Source organism: Lates calcarifer, linkage group LG4, assembly GCF_001640805.2.
Source record: "Lates calcarifer isolate ASB-BC8 linkage group LG4, TLL_Latcal_v3, whole genome shotgun sequence".
Taxonomy (NCBI): Eukaryota; Metazoa; Chordata; class Actinopteri; family Centropomidae; genus Lates; species Lates calcarifer.
This window is the reverse complement of record NC_066836.1, coordinates 7,079,262-7,094,335: the sequence shown is the minus strand read 5'-3', so window position 1 is coordinate 7,094,335 and position 15,074 is coordinate 7,079,262. Positions and strand designations below refer to the sequence as shown.

Genomic DNA, 15,074 nt, shown 5'->3' with positions numbered 1-15,074 from the left:
TCAGTACAGTACACACCTCTGGTAAGGCCAAACAATCCCACTCATGTCTGTCTAGCTCTTACAATAAAAAAAAAATTCCTAGATACATCACTTTAACTGAATTTGATGGGTTCTTCCCTGGATCATGCCACATCCCTCCACCAAGTATGGAACAAATCAGTTCAGTGTTTTTTGCGCAATCCTGCTGACTAAAAAACAAACAAATACCAAAAAATAGACAGGGAAAACATAACCTCCTCTGTGGAGGAAAAAATGAACACACTTTCACACTAACCTTCAAGAAAAAAAGAGCAGAGGTGGTATTTTACACAGCAAATTCCATATAGAGATGAGCGATCATTAACTAACTAATCATGAGACAAAATGTCATGCCATGATCTGGCTGGCTTTCCACTTCTGCTAAACAACTGCCAGGAGTGTTAAAACCATAATGGTTTGCCTTCAAAATGAGGTGAAAAAGTATGGTGTGACATTTTAAATTTACATATTTCAGTATATTAGAAATTTAAACTGCATTAAGTCCATCTTCTTACTTTCTACGTGTGATGGTATAGTAGGATTAAAATAATGCTGTAGCATATCAATGAATAATCAAATAGTGATTTTCAGAGGGGAAAAAACAAGGCAATCTGTACTGTACACAGCAACAACTGATGACAGAAAAACAGATTTTCAAATGCATCACACACTAAATACATAAGTGATCTTTTCAGCACAGTAATGGCATGAAGGCTCTCATTTGTTTGTTTCCACTGCCCCTTAATTGTTGCCAATAATAAACATGACACATTCTACTATAAATGATTAATTGCCATCAGACAGAACTGTGGTGTGAATACAAGAGGCAAATGAAACATGGGAAAATAATCTTCATAGCACCTGTGACAGCCTGTGAGTTTTATGTGGGAGTGCATAAATATTTATTTTATTGAATCAAATTTAACATCTTAATCCATATCCAGTGCTCATCAACTGAGAAAGCTTTGAATATTCATCAGTCACATCACGAGTGAACAGAAAGTTGTCTCTGAAATTTCCATCTTGATTAATTTACGCTGTACTAAACAGGGAAAACATCAACAATGTAATCCATTAACATGCAGATGAAATTAAATGAATATCATCACATGCATTTACTCCTACAGAAAGTGCTGTAGCCTGTCCCAGGGCTCTAAAGAATTAAAATTAACAGTATATTTCAAGAATACTCTCTAAATAAGTGAGGAAAAAAAGGAAAATGTAAGTAATTATGTGACATGAGGTTCTGTAACAAGTTACATTTATGTCCTAGTAAGTAATGATTTTGTAAAAGAATATGTAAATGTCTTTTTCACAAAATAGAAGACTGTTTACTTAAATTCTTAGTATTTTTATTGATCTGAGACCAAATATTTTACATTTTCCACTGATGACCTCCAATGGAGGAAACTAATCCTTTATTGATAATGAATTTACAAAGAAACCACTTTCCCTTCAACTGGAGCATTCATTGAGTGAATCATCCCTTATAAATTAAACAAATATAAAACAAACACTCATAATTAGGTGCCTGGATAACCATAGATTGAACCTGAATGTCTACTTATGTTTGTTTTTTAATTAGAATACATTAACGATGTTCAGCTTTCTTTAGCATGAATTCTCAGTGGGGGACAGAGACGTCAAATAAAATAGCAGGGGGATTCTTTTTCACTGGGAGACAAACAAAAACAGGAGAAAAAAAGGCAAGGCGGGAGTTATCTTATTTGGTTCAAGCATTCTAAAAAAGACTATCTGGCTAGTAATTAAGCACAGGATGAGTAAAAGCTTGTTTTTCATCTCCTTTGCATAGGCTTTGTAAATGGATGCTGTACCACCTGCACAGTCTTCTTAATAGCAAATCTTCAGTGAGGTTTTGAATATCCTCAGAAAAGTCAAGGTCACCTACAAATAACAAATATAATACAGCTTTCAATTCCTTGAGAAAAGCATTTATTTTTTTACTGACCTGTCACGTAAGCGTACTTTAAAAAGCTTGGGGAATACACGGAAAGGACTGCTGACTATTTAAGAAGAAAACCTTGAGAATCAACTGAAGATCATTCTTTATGGGACTTAAACTTAATGAAACATTGCCTCAAATCAAACATAATGACAAATTATTAAAATTAAGGTGAACTTCTACCTACATTACATGCTCTGATTAATCACTTTCATATATTCCAAAGCATAAAAATCTTTTAAATACATGTGAACCCTCTCAGATACCACTGGATTAATTTCATATTCTAATCTGCAGAGTTGAGCAACGAGGCTAAGAATCTTTGGCGGTCTCCAACTCTGCCCACATCCGAATGACCCCCCACTGTGTGAGAGGGGATTAAACTGTAATATGAATCCTTTATTCTCCCTTTAGTCAACTCAACTCAATTACACACGCAACCTGGGCAAAAAATTTTATGTTGTAATATAATTGAGAGATCATAACTCAGCTGGAAGTCACAGATGGAGATTGTGAAGTACCTGACCTTACCTGATGCCTATTGACAGAGCTCCCTTTTTAAGATTGAATTATGGCTTTGCCATTTGTGCTTTGGATTCCATTTTCTAGAGCCATGGGCCATATGTTAATGGATGATTTTAATTAAATATTTCCAAGTTTAAACTTTTTAAAGACTTTAAATGACTTCAGCTATGCAGCTACAGGCAGAGTAATATTTTTTTACTGCTGTTGGTGGGATATCTGAACCACTGGTATCCTTCTGGGCAGGAGAATCAATATATAGCTAATGGGGGCACGTAATATGATAATATTGGGCAATTATCAGTGCAGGGGTATGATTAGCATCATCGTTGTTAACCTCTCAGCTTTCAGCAGGAAAAAAAACAGGTATCTAATTGAATACTGCCAGAGCGCAGCACAGAAATGCAACAGAAAAGCTCATTTGACTCATCACAAAAAGGGCCATATCTCACTTTCTCTGGATTTGATGCTGTAATTAAAATCTGAGAGCAGAGCACATTACACAGCTCACATATTGTAGTGGAATACTTGAACATTGTAATGACAGTGATGCTGTTTTTTTTTTACATAAATATATAAGATAAACTAATATTTTGAAGCAATAATAATAAAACTATTATTTACAATTTTGTAAACTACTAGTAAATGAAGATGGATTTGTTGACAGGCAAGCTTGGCAGTTGTTGTTGTTGTAGATTTCATCTATTTTTGGACTTCCATCTTGATGTTAAGCATCCAGGTTCATTCTTGAAATACTAGTTTGACAAAACAATCCCAATCATTATGGTTAAAAGATAGAGCTGAAAGTTCTGGAAAAAGCTAGAATGAGAACTAAATTAAACTTGAATTATAGGTCAGCTGTGCATAAAATGCAGCCAATAACACATTTATTACTGCAGTTTATTTCCCGTCTTTATCTTTGAATGTACTGCATGCTGACACTGTGAATCCAATGAGCAGATGATATTAGCTTGCTGATCTTTCAGCTGAGCTCTAAAACTGGTTCAAGAAGCTAATACTGACTTTGATGCTACAGATATGTAAAAAATAACATGACCTTGTGGACACCCAGCACTACAGTGCACTGATAAAATAAATGCTCTCCAAGCTTAATGGAAATGGAGCAGAGTATCCATAAACCTTACACTCGTCTTCTCACTGCAGATGGTCACCTAAATACATAAATGGTTGCCTATTTTGTGTGCTCTCATAAACCGCTCTCTGACATCCTCCTCGCGGATGACATCCAAGCAGACAATATCGTTCACTGCCTCTGTATCCTGTTGGGCTGAGATGACTGATAACTATCTCCAATTTCCACGAGGCTTCTCAGATCTTTTCTTGGATTGGCCATGATTGGATAAGTGGTGGAGAATATGATCAACAGTCTCTCTTTACCAATAATGCTTTGCCATGAAATAAAAGAATCACAGGTAGGACCTCTCCCCAGTGATAAACCTTGGCCATAAAAGACTCTCACCGGGTAATTAATCTTGCCGAGGGTGGTTAAATTTCATACCAGTGCTCAAGTTCAAAAGGCAGAATCCATGGAGATTATTGACCTCAGCATTTTCTGTACAGCAGTGGCTTTTTCCCCATCTATGTCAAATACAGTAGCTGAATCTGGTGCAATAAAGAATGGAAACTGACAATGTTCAGAGAGGAAAATGGAGAATAAGTTGTTTTGCTGACCCAAAAGCTTCTACTGTTTTCAGCAGACAGAGGGAAAAAAGCTTCACTGTTTTCACTGATTGACAGTCATTGAACATCATGCTGGGAATGAAGCTGTGCTGTGCACCAGACATTTTTGCAGTTGCCTTTCATTTATTATTCACTGCGGTTATAAAAGTGTAAAATGACTGCTCCTTGCTAATAACAGTCTCCTTGCCAGTTTTCACACACTCGCAGTTTTTTTCTTTCACCTGTCTCTGACCTGGGTCCAACTGTCTACTCTAAAATAGCTGCAGCACCCCACTGTGTTGGAAGTGAAACATTTTCTATGTGGCATATCACTGGAGGTGTCTGGTGCCACTTAAACGTTCACACCCCCTCTCTCAATGTCATGGTGCGCTTCATCCCGCTCCCAGCTACGGAACAAGCCAACAGGTCAAAGCAAAATGTCCTTCTGTTTATCTAGCCACTGTGCTACCACTGTGCAGCCCTGAACCGTTGGTGCACTGTTGAGCTACAGAGCAAAGCAAAGTCACTCAGCTCAAGAGTTATTGTTGTGTCAACTTGGCTAAATACCTGCCAACCTACTATGAACAACTTTTTCTCCTTGAGAGGACAATAACCCTCTATCATTGGGCAGCTGGTAGACTTTACCATTAGATCATCCAATTAAACTGCCATTTTTAATAACATTTCTTGAGACACACTTATAGTTTACAGCCTTGCTACTTTCAACTGATGTATTTGATATTTTGCCTTGCTACTGCCAGTTTAATCTTTTCGCTATTCATGTGCCTGTTACTATTCTGCCTGTTTAATGTTTGTGCTAAACTGATGGAGCTGTGAAGCACTTTGTGAAAATTCTTAAAATTCAGTGTTACCATTCTCACCCACATTCATCCTGTCACACCAGGCGGCCAGCTCAGTGGCCTCATCTTGCTTTACATAAAAATGAATCCAGAGAGACCCATGCTGTGAGGTATACAGATTTTAAAACCAGGGGGAAAGTGAACACTGGTACCCTGAGTTGAGGTACCAGACTTCTTATCCACAGGGAAATAGTTAGATTGTGCATATCTATGGAATATTAGCCTCAAAAGTCAAGTATCAGTTTGACTTGTTCAAAGCGGAATGGCACTCCACTGTTCTACATCACATCAGACAAAACTCTTTGTAGTTATAAACTAGAAAACCTCATGACTATTTTTGTTGGTTTTAGAGGTAAATAAATTATGTAACTTAATTAACAATGGTCTTTAGAGCAGTTGTGAACGTCAGAAAGTTACAGTAAAGTTAGGGTGAGGGGGAAAAAACAAAAAGAAAAAGAAAACAATTGAAGATGGGAGCTTAAGGTGGCAAAAAAAAGCTTATGGTGGGGTTGCAGATAATGCACAGCGGACCCCTCATTCCAGGTAATACAACACACAATTAGACCAGCTTTCCACAGAGGGGAATCCATCCATCTCACGCCATCAATTATTAATTTGGCTCACTCTCTCTCCACCACGGTTACAAGACAAAAGCTTTCCCTTGGAATTGCGGCTGAAATAGGAGAAAAGTTCTTCCCCTCAGTCTGACAGCTTCCAACAAAACATGTGTAGAGGTGTCTTAGTAACAGACTCAAGTAGGGACATGACTGGCTGAGATTTTACTCAAACAGATAATCAAGTTAATTACATGAAAGGCAAATATATAATAATAAAATATATGCAAGTTTACAAAGTGCTTTTAATAATACTAAGTTCAATATAGCATATATCTTTGCATCAGCAACAGAGTGCCAAGAGCTTAAAATGTAAAGCCCATGCAAATCTCTGAGAACAGATCTGTAGATATAACCCACAGTGGGCGGAAAATGGGGTGAATATTATTCATGAGTGATAATGAGTGTTCATCCTTGTTCATCACATGAAGCCTGCAAAGTATGAATTTATGTTATTGTATGCATCATATCAATCGACCACAAATAACAATGCACTGCACTACATAAGCACAGACCGTCAGATATATAGAATATGCTCACATTTGATGAAATTGTCCCTCGTTCTCAACAATCGAATGGCACTAGTCATTATGAAGACATGACTGAACCCCTCATCAGGCTGATCCTGTTGTCGCTGTAGACATAATTAACACAATCTTGCTGGATAATCCTTAATTATTTGCCAGTGACCTAGATGATAGTCGTTTATTTTTGTTATGGGAGAGCTGTTGAGACCAATCAGAGGATCAAGAACTTGCTGATAATCAGTCTGGCAAGAAATAAAGTTAATTCCTAATTTAATTGGCATTTCAAACAAAAAGGAATTAATCCATATGAGCTTATATCATACTCAGGAATTTTATGAAAGTTACTCAAGGGCACTTTCTTCCAGAAATGTTCCCAACCTGTTTGCATTCCCAAGTTGTCAAATACTGACACTCTGTCAAACTTGCTGGTGTCTTAACAGATTTACACAAGGTAGCCTTTGGCATTTGTACAGTGTAATGTTAGCTTACCTGCAGTAATATATATACCACAACCAATTTTCATAGACTTAAAGTTAATATTCTCCCCCTTGCATATTGTTATGTAAATAACGTATTTACATTTAATTAATACTGACATAAATATTTATCAATTTTATTTTATCTGCACATAGTACATCTGCCATCTACACACATGGACCAGAGGGGGAAGCTCCAGGATTTTCAAAATAATCGATCAGTGGATGTCCATTCTGCTGCAGGAGGTGCTGTCACCAGTCTGTTTGGAGGCACTTTAAGTAAGTTAAACTTTTAGGTTGTGTTTACTACATTAACATGACAAACAATAATTTATTCATAACTTTCCCCAGTTTACTTGCCAAACAGTGTAACTTAGCTCACTAACATGTTGTCATTGGTCAATGGTCTTAACTACCTTTTCAATTAAAAGCCTCTCATTAGAGCTGATACAAGACATTTGACTGGACTGTTTATACTGCAGCAGGTGAAACTAGCCATAAAGAATTGTGCTCACTGGAGGAGGAGTGAAGAGCAAAGGTTGGAATCAAAGCAATAACAGATATGTCAGATATCAGCTTTATCTGATTTTCAATATATTGCTGTATCACCAATGGGGCTTCCTCTTCACAACTGTCTGATAATAAAACCTTATCACCGAATGATTCTGCAAAACAAAAGATGACTTTCAATGTACTCCTGCAACTAATGATTTCCAATATCAGTTAATTTGAACATTACCGATTAATAAATGTATTATTTGTCAATATGCTGTCAGAAAATAGAGTAAAATACAAGTCATTTTTTTTAAATTCTCACTTTTTACAATATCTGCAGCACCTATGTTATGGTTAAGGTTAGGAAAAGATTGTGGCATTATATGCCATATTATGGCATATAAACTTCAGGTAAAGTTTGGTTAGGTTCTACAACTCAACACAGTTAAAATTAGAATGTGGTCAAAGTTAGGCAACTAAAACATTAGTTCTTTAAGGTTAGTCAAATGTCACAGTCACAAGTTATCATTTGTCTTATTGATCTGTTGCCATGTTTCAAGAAAGCAGGTGTCATCTAATCTGAGGCTGTTAGAGGGCAGAGGCAAGAAGAAGAGAAAGACAAAGCAGAAAAGAGATAACATGGCAAGGCAGGCATTCTGCAGGTATAGTATGGAACTTGTTGAGACCATGATGGACAATGAATGATAACACTCATCCCTGAACTGTTGGTTTCGTTTCTAAGTGAAATGAAACTAATGCTAAGCTGTGAACTGTATGTTTTTGAGACCGACCAGAGGACTGGGTCAGGCTCCCACAATGTAGCTCAAGTGAGTCAACACTGCAGGAGGCATACAAAGAAGAGCAAAGCAATAAAACTTCACCAGTACTACCTGCACTGTAAGATGTAAGGTTACTGAAATACTGAGGTTACGTTAAGAGAAGGCAAATTCCAGGTACCGGTCTGTGACAAGGTTCTAATTCCTGTTTCCGAAATTAAAGTCAGATGTACAACATGCTCATCCACAACCTCACCTTTCACCTCACTACATAAGGAGCACACTACATCCTCCACTGGCACCGGACCATAAAATGGAAGGTACTGAATCATCCAATATGGACATGATTACTAGGGATACCGGGCTGGATAATCATACCATCACCCTCCCTTTGTCATTTATAAGTTCTCTAAAAATCTCTATTTCCCTTGCTATCATTGTCCATCTGCCTTCTCTTTCCAGTTTCCACGGAGGCCTACCAAGACGGGGCTAGAATGATAAGAGGAGACAGAGCAAAATGTTTTTCTATCTCAATGTGAGAATCCTAGCAACAAGGAGGTTTGCACTTCTTGTGCTCAGAAGTCTCTCTGAGGATGGTAGGCTGTTAAATCTGTACTGATATTAGTTGAGGAACATTAATTCAGATGGATTTACATGCAGCAGCCATCACTAGTGGTTTATTCTTTATGTGACAATAAATCTACCCACCCTACACATTGCTTATTGCCCTTGATGGGGCATTAAGAAAAATCTGAAATATACTGTGTTTGAATATGGCTTGGATTTGAAAATGTGTTAATCAGCTCCAGACTGACATGTATTTCTCCACAGCCTGACCTTCTGAGTATAAGGCTTCTGCATGTACACTCGCTCAAACATGTTAGAAAGGTATATTTCCGGACTCATCAACACATCTCTTGGATCGAGGTCAGCAGATCACACTTTCTGTATACCCCCCACCCATTTCAATTAGGGACCTCCACAGGCTTCTTCATACAGAGTTCTGAGATTCTCTTCAAATCCACATGATCAAAACATATGATTAATGCTTGCTTTCCATCTCAGCTAGGGCTAATCATCCAAATACTCACAAAGCTATTAATACCCCTCAAAATACAGACTGGAAAAGCTGCTTTAAGCAGCATTTTATGATACCTGGTACAGCTATCTTAGCTCTCCATATTCATTAGCATGGAAGGGATGATATGAGGCAAAGTGATTCATTAAGAACACAGCCAGCTACATCTAAGGTAATGAACCCTAAATCTTTAAGACACTTTCATAGCATCTTTGAAGCTATATGAATATATTAAAGGCAAAGAACTGCAGAAAGTCAGTTAAGTAGTGATATATTTCAGTCTGATTTAAATCTGATGTTTTAGATGCATCACCATTTTCTAAAAGTGAGCTTGCACAGCCACATTTGGCACAGAAAATTAAGGAGTACAAAGATGCTGTTCGTTAGTGTTGAGTTACAGCTCTGAAGGATCTGTGATTACAGTCCTCATTTTACACTGGGGTCCTCAAGCTCCATATCAATTGGTAGAAGAACAGCACGGCCTTCAGAACACTTCAACTAATCACCCATCTGTGGCCATTGTCTACCAGAACCATATGTGACTGTGATGTCTGTTTATTATAATGAGGATGAAGATAAGTAGCATTTGATTACTTCCTCACAAACTGTGTAGTGTGAAGTACTGTATGTGCCCAGACATTTGCCGTTCATTCTGTGCACAGATACAGAAATTACAGCCACTCTTAACCAACAATATTCAGAAACTAAAATTATGAATTTTGAATGCCAGGAATTCATTACAGCTATCTTTGTTCCATCGTGTATCTAGCATACTGACACAGAAAGAACAAGAAATCACTTTTCACTATCTGGTTCTGCTCCAGAAGTGATTAGATCACTTGATACCATCATTCCACTGCCTCTATTTTCTCCAACCTAAGACCTTCCCCAGGGGAATACACAACCATAATGGTTTTTGAGAAATATTATCGACCCAGCCTGATGCTGAAGGTGGTTACTACTGTAATGATGTCCTTGCCTTGTGTGTAGATGGGGCACAATGTAAAAACGTGAAAGTACTGCATTTGAAAGTACCTTGGTGTGGTGTTATACAAAAAATTCAGACATGTCTGGTGAGAAATAAACACCCAGATAGACTTTTTTCCCCCAAGATACTTTGGAGACAAGTTCTGAATCGCGTGTGTACTTTCTGACGACACTAAAATATATTTAATGAGACCAGGGTCATGCAATTTGTGTGTTCCACTGTTGAGACTATGTTTAGAGTCCTAACATAATTGTGGTGTTTATTATTGTTAAAAAAAAAAAAAAAAAACAGGACACTTAAAAAAATGATGTATATTGTTCATAATCATTTGAAATAATGAGTAGAAAGAAGAAACTGAAAAGTCTGAAAAAAAAACTAACAAACTAAGAGCCAATGTAAACATACCTAAAACATTTTGTTGTTTAACTTAACTGGAAAAACAACACATTTTCTAAAAATAATTTTTGCTGAGAAGAATTGTTCCAGTGCATGATGTGGTAGATGTTTTTAGTGATACTAAACAGCAGCAGTTAACCTCTTTGAAATTGCATGCAGTCATGTGACTGAAGCGCGGTACACACTATACATACATATATATATATATATATATATATATATATATATATATATATATATATATATATATATATATATATATATATATGTATCATGCGAGATTTCGAGTTTTGAGAGTCAAGACTCTGGTTGTTGGTGAAATTTTCACATTTTCTAAATCGGTTAAGATTTTAAAAATCTTTTAGTGTGTGCCAGGCTTGTGTGTGGTGAAGAAGCCAAAAACACATATTTTGTGGTAGGAGTTTAAGGAGACCCAAACTGGCAAACAACAAAAATAAAGATAAAAATAAATTGTTTGCTATTTTTCCAGCATTTGTTGAGAGCTACTGAATTTGTTATTAGTAAAACTCTATCATGTAGCTCTTACTTATATTTCTTGAATAAGCGTCAGTGGTGACTGAAATGACTAGTAATTTGTGCTGCACTTAGTGCCCTGCTACGTAAAGAGGTCTATGCACTGCTATTGGAACCTAGAGAAGCAATTACATGAGAAGGAAACAAAAGGTCTCTGTACTTCCGAGATCTTCGACCTCCTCTGCAATTACAATTTCTACTAATACCCTTGATATAATGTACTTTGGATTTTCTTAATCTTACTGCATATAGACAGCATTTTAAGACAGAAATGCTATATACAATGGATGTGATTGAGCTGACAGGCTTTACTTCATCACTGGAAGCCCAACTGATGACAGATCTCTGAAGAAAATTAAAAAAGAATGCTGTCATTGCCACTGTCAATCTTAGAGGATACCCATTAAGGATACCCATTAGGGCCTGTTTTCTTTTCATTTAGAGGATACTTTTATCGGGAGGGTCTCAACAGTTGGGGCATAAAGTATGTCAGCCATTCTAAGGCACACAAGATACTGAAAGTCAGAGAAAAAGGGGGGGGAAATAATATTTCCTGATTCTCCAAAATGCATTACTTATCTTAGAATCACTTTGAGAACACACCTCCCTGAATCTCATTGTTCTTCAACTAAAATGGCCAGTGACTTGTTTTTTCATTGAACAATAAACTCTGGGTCTATTCAGCAGCAACAAAGGTGGAATGATGGCAGATCAGTCTTTGTTAAGGGCCAGCACAGTGTGAAATTAAGTGGTTGTTGTTGTATGAAACAGCATCTATTAGTGTTCATGTCTGATAATCTCTGTTAGCTTATCAGGGCATCATTTTTCAACAGAAGTTTAAATAATATGGCAGCATGAATATTCAAGAATTAAATTCACACACTGCAGTTACTTACTATGCTGCTAAATTACAAGACAAAACATCAGCAGAGCCTCAAGTTTGCTTTGTGAATGAAAACCAAGTGGCAAACAAAACTTCTTTAACATGTTCTCTTAAAGGAGCTATGTAAATTGTCCATATAATCACTATTTCAACACCAGACTTTATCCTGTATTAAAAGGATTCTTGAGACAATCACAACATATACCAAATCATGCTAATTACAAGTCATAAGTGATTATATCAGGAGAGGCATTAAAGAAAGAGTTCTCCCACAGCAATTTTTAAACTTATTGAAATTATCTCTTGGGAATCAGAATAAGGCATGTTTTCTACCATATGGTTTTTACATAATGTATGTAGCAATTATCAACAGCAAACGTAAAAATGTGTTTTATTCTGATCTGAGAGCTCTGAACAGTGATCAATGACAAAAAAAGACAGAGATATTCTTTTAAGATGAGCCAACTGGATCAGAGAGGCTCTGCAAATCTTTTGGAAACTTTAGGCGCTCCTCATTATGTTGTAAATAATCACTGCAGCAGCTAAAGCAGCAGACTGTGTCCATGCAAGCTCGCGCATCACATCCTTTTCATCTGGGGACTTCATATACTCTCCTGCAATGTTAAAGAGAGATAAAAAGATGGTTTGTGGGTGCATTTTGAGGTCTCTTTAGCTCAGCTGGTGAAGCCGTCTTAGCCTGCCATAAATATTATACCCGAATAAAAAGGGCTTAACGTGAATAGAAAAGAAGGTGCACAATATGCTGCACAGTGATGGCAGAGCAGACACAAAAATCCTGCCCTCCAACTATTGCCACTGTCACTTTGCAAAGGTCAAAAAAGGGTAAAAAGAGATTCAAAAGATATCACTTTATTGCCCAAAAATTTAAATGGACGAATGAGGAGAGTTGGTGCTTTTCAGTTGGGTATATGGAACATTTATAACACATCATCAATCAATCAGTTACTGTGTACGTAGTCCTGATTATAGTGCTCATAAAGTTTATAATTTTTATACATTGTGATATATTATTGTTTTACATACTGACTAGTTTATATCTTGCCTTTTTGTACTTTTGTTTTCGAAACAATGTCAATTTCCCCATTGTGGGACTAATAAAGGATTATCTTATCCTATCTCATCTTAATATACAGCTAAACAAAAGGGAAAATGATGGTCAATTGGGAGCTGAAAGACGATCTATAAGCCACAAGCCTTTTGCCAATCAAGTTGTTATGACTAATTACACATGCAGAAGAAACAGAGCATCATCCCATTGATGTGTACTTTCTCATTATTTGACAAATCGAAGTCCAATATGCCAAGGCTTGAAGGCCCTGAAAACACATTCTCTCAACCAGCTTCTTGAATGATGGGACTCTATATTAAAACAATATTTTCTGCCTTAGTAACAGTTTTTCACACTTGAGATTTCAGTTTTTATTTTTTTCTCTGTGCTCATCTCACTGGTTTGAAGGGGGCAGGTCTCCATTAGAAAAAGGCAATGGCACATACTTTGACGCACCAAACAGGATTTAGCAACATTTGAAATAGAATGTGTTGGTAGGTCATTTGGTCACTGTCAGTCAAATCTCTGAGGTCAAAGCACACTTATACCTCCACTGATGAAGCAGATCAGTTGAGATTTTAAGCATTAAATTCTTTATAAATAATATCTGTAGATTTTTTTTAAAAACTTACTCACTTACTTAATCAAGAATATTTAATGTTTCAGAGAAATGCTTAAGATTTGAGCCAAGTTTTCAGTTAAGGTCCCAGTTAGGTTTATCAAGAAAAATATTCTCATCTCTTTGGCTTGTTTTTTTTCCCTTCGTATCCTGTCAGTCATTTACTTATAGCGCTTAACAGTACAATGAGAACTATATGGGCTGGCTCTAGCCCAACTTTGTCCCTTTCATGTATTGCCATTATATTAAAGTCTCTTCTCTCAACTTTATTTGAAAAACCCACAACTGGCAATCTTTGAAAAATCCAGGTGGTTATTTAATAACACTCACAGGTTATTCTGAAGTTATTCCTAGAAAAAAAAATTGTTCTAACCATTTGGATGAAAAGATATATTGTCCACTCCATAACAAAAACAATGACATTTTGTATGGCACCAGATATATAAACATTCCATTTTTTATGAAAATACAAAATAGTGCAATGTAACAATCATAAAGACAAAGTGAGCTGCTAATAAAAGGGTTTTTTTTTCATGTCAGACTGTACACAGACACATGTAATTTGTGTATGTAACCATCTGTGTTTGAAAACTGTATTTATAAAAGGCTAAAACCTTTTAAAAGGTTAAAGTCTTATTAAGAATTCTGTAAATACCTTCAGAACAGCTTTAACTGTTGAAAAACCTTATGAGATTACGGGGTAGTTATTTTTCAGGAAAATGATTGCTTAGCTCTGTGAAGTGAATGTAATGGGAATACATGAGAGGTCCAAACTGGGGCTAGGTTGGCTCCTGGGTCGAGACTGGCTTGTATAGCTAGCCTTGTTTTGGTTTTGTTGTTTTGGGTGATAAAAAAAAGAACAGAGCTGAAAGCTGCATAGAGCTGCACAGTCTGGTGCTGACTGTCAGTGTGATCGACAGTCACTTGATATGCTATAATATAGAAAACATTTCTCAGCTTAGCTTTTAAGAATGCCTGATGTGAACTGAAGTACTTTAAACACTTTATATAGGTTACCCTCTGTTGCATAAAAAGATATTGCTTTTTTCATTAAGTGGATCATGAAAATGTTCAAAGTGTTAGAGGGTGCCTTAGTCACTGCTTCCAAAAAGCTTATATCTCAGGGGTCACAACAGCATTGAATTACAAATCTGTGCTGTTTCAATACGGAACAGAAAAGTGGAGAAGCATAAGGTTTTATATAATGGTATGAATACAAAAACATAGACGAGAGGAAGATGAGAAGATGATGAGAGAAAGAGACTTGAAAAGAGTTATTGGGTTAAAGAGTTAAAAAAAACAATGACAGCTGTAGAAAATATTTACATGGCACGGTTAAAATCTGTCATACTGTATGTAAATATTATGTATGTATCATTGACCAAACAACAGTAGCAGACCATTGTCCCATCTAACAAGTAACATTACAAACATGCTTGAACACATACAAATAGTGTAGCAGATTTTTTTCTAAGCTGTATGAACCACAAATTGCATACAGTAAATGTTCCATAATGAGGCCATCTTGTACAGTCAAAGCTCCTTAAAAGCAATTTGTTGTGTTTCAAAGTAAAGG

The 15,074-nt window shown here is 36.6% G+C and overlaps 1 long non-coding RNA gene across 1 annotated transcript in view; it reads right to left on the bottom strand.

The window, feature by feature from the left end:
- Positions 1-12,136: 12,136 nt before the first annotated feature.
- LOC108884199 (uncharacterized) overlaps positions 12,137-15,074 on the bottom strand; it is a 54,423-nt gene continuing 51,485 nt past the window's right edge. Inside the window, exon 4 of the long non-coding RNA XR_001960999.2 lies at positions 12,137-12,424. This is a non-coding gene — a long non-coding RNA (uncharacterized LOC108884199). The remainder of the gene's footprint in view (positions 12,425-15,074) is intronic.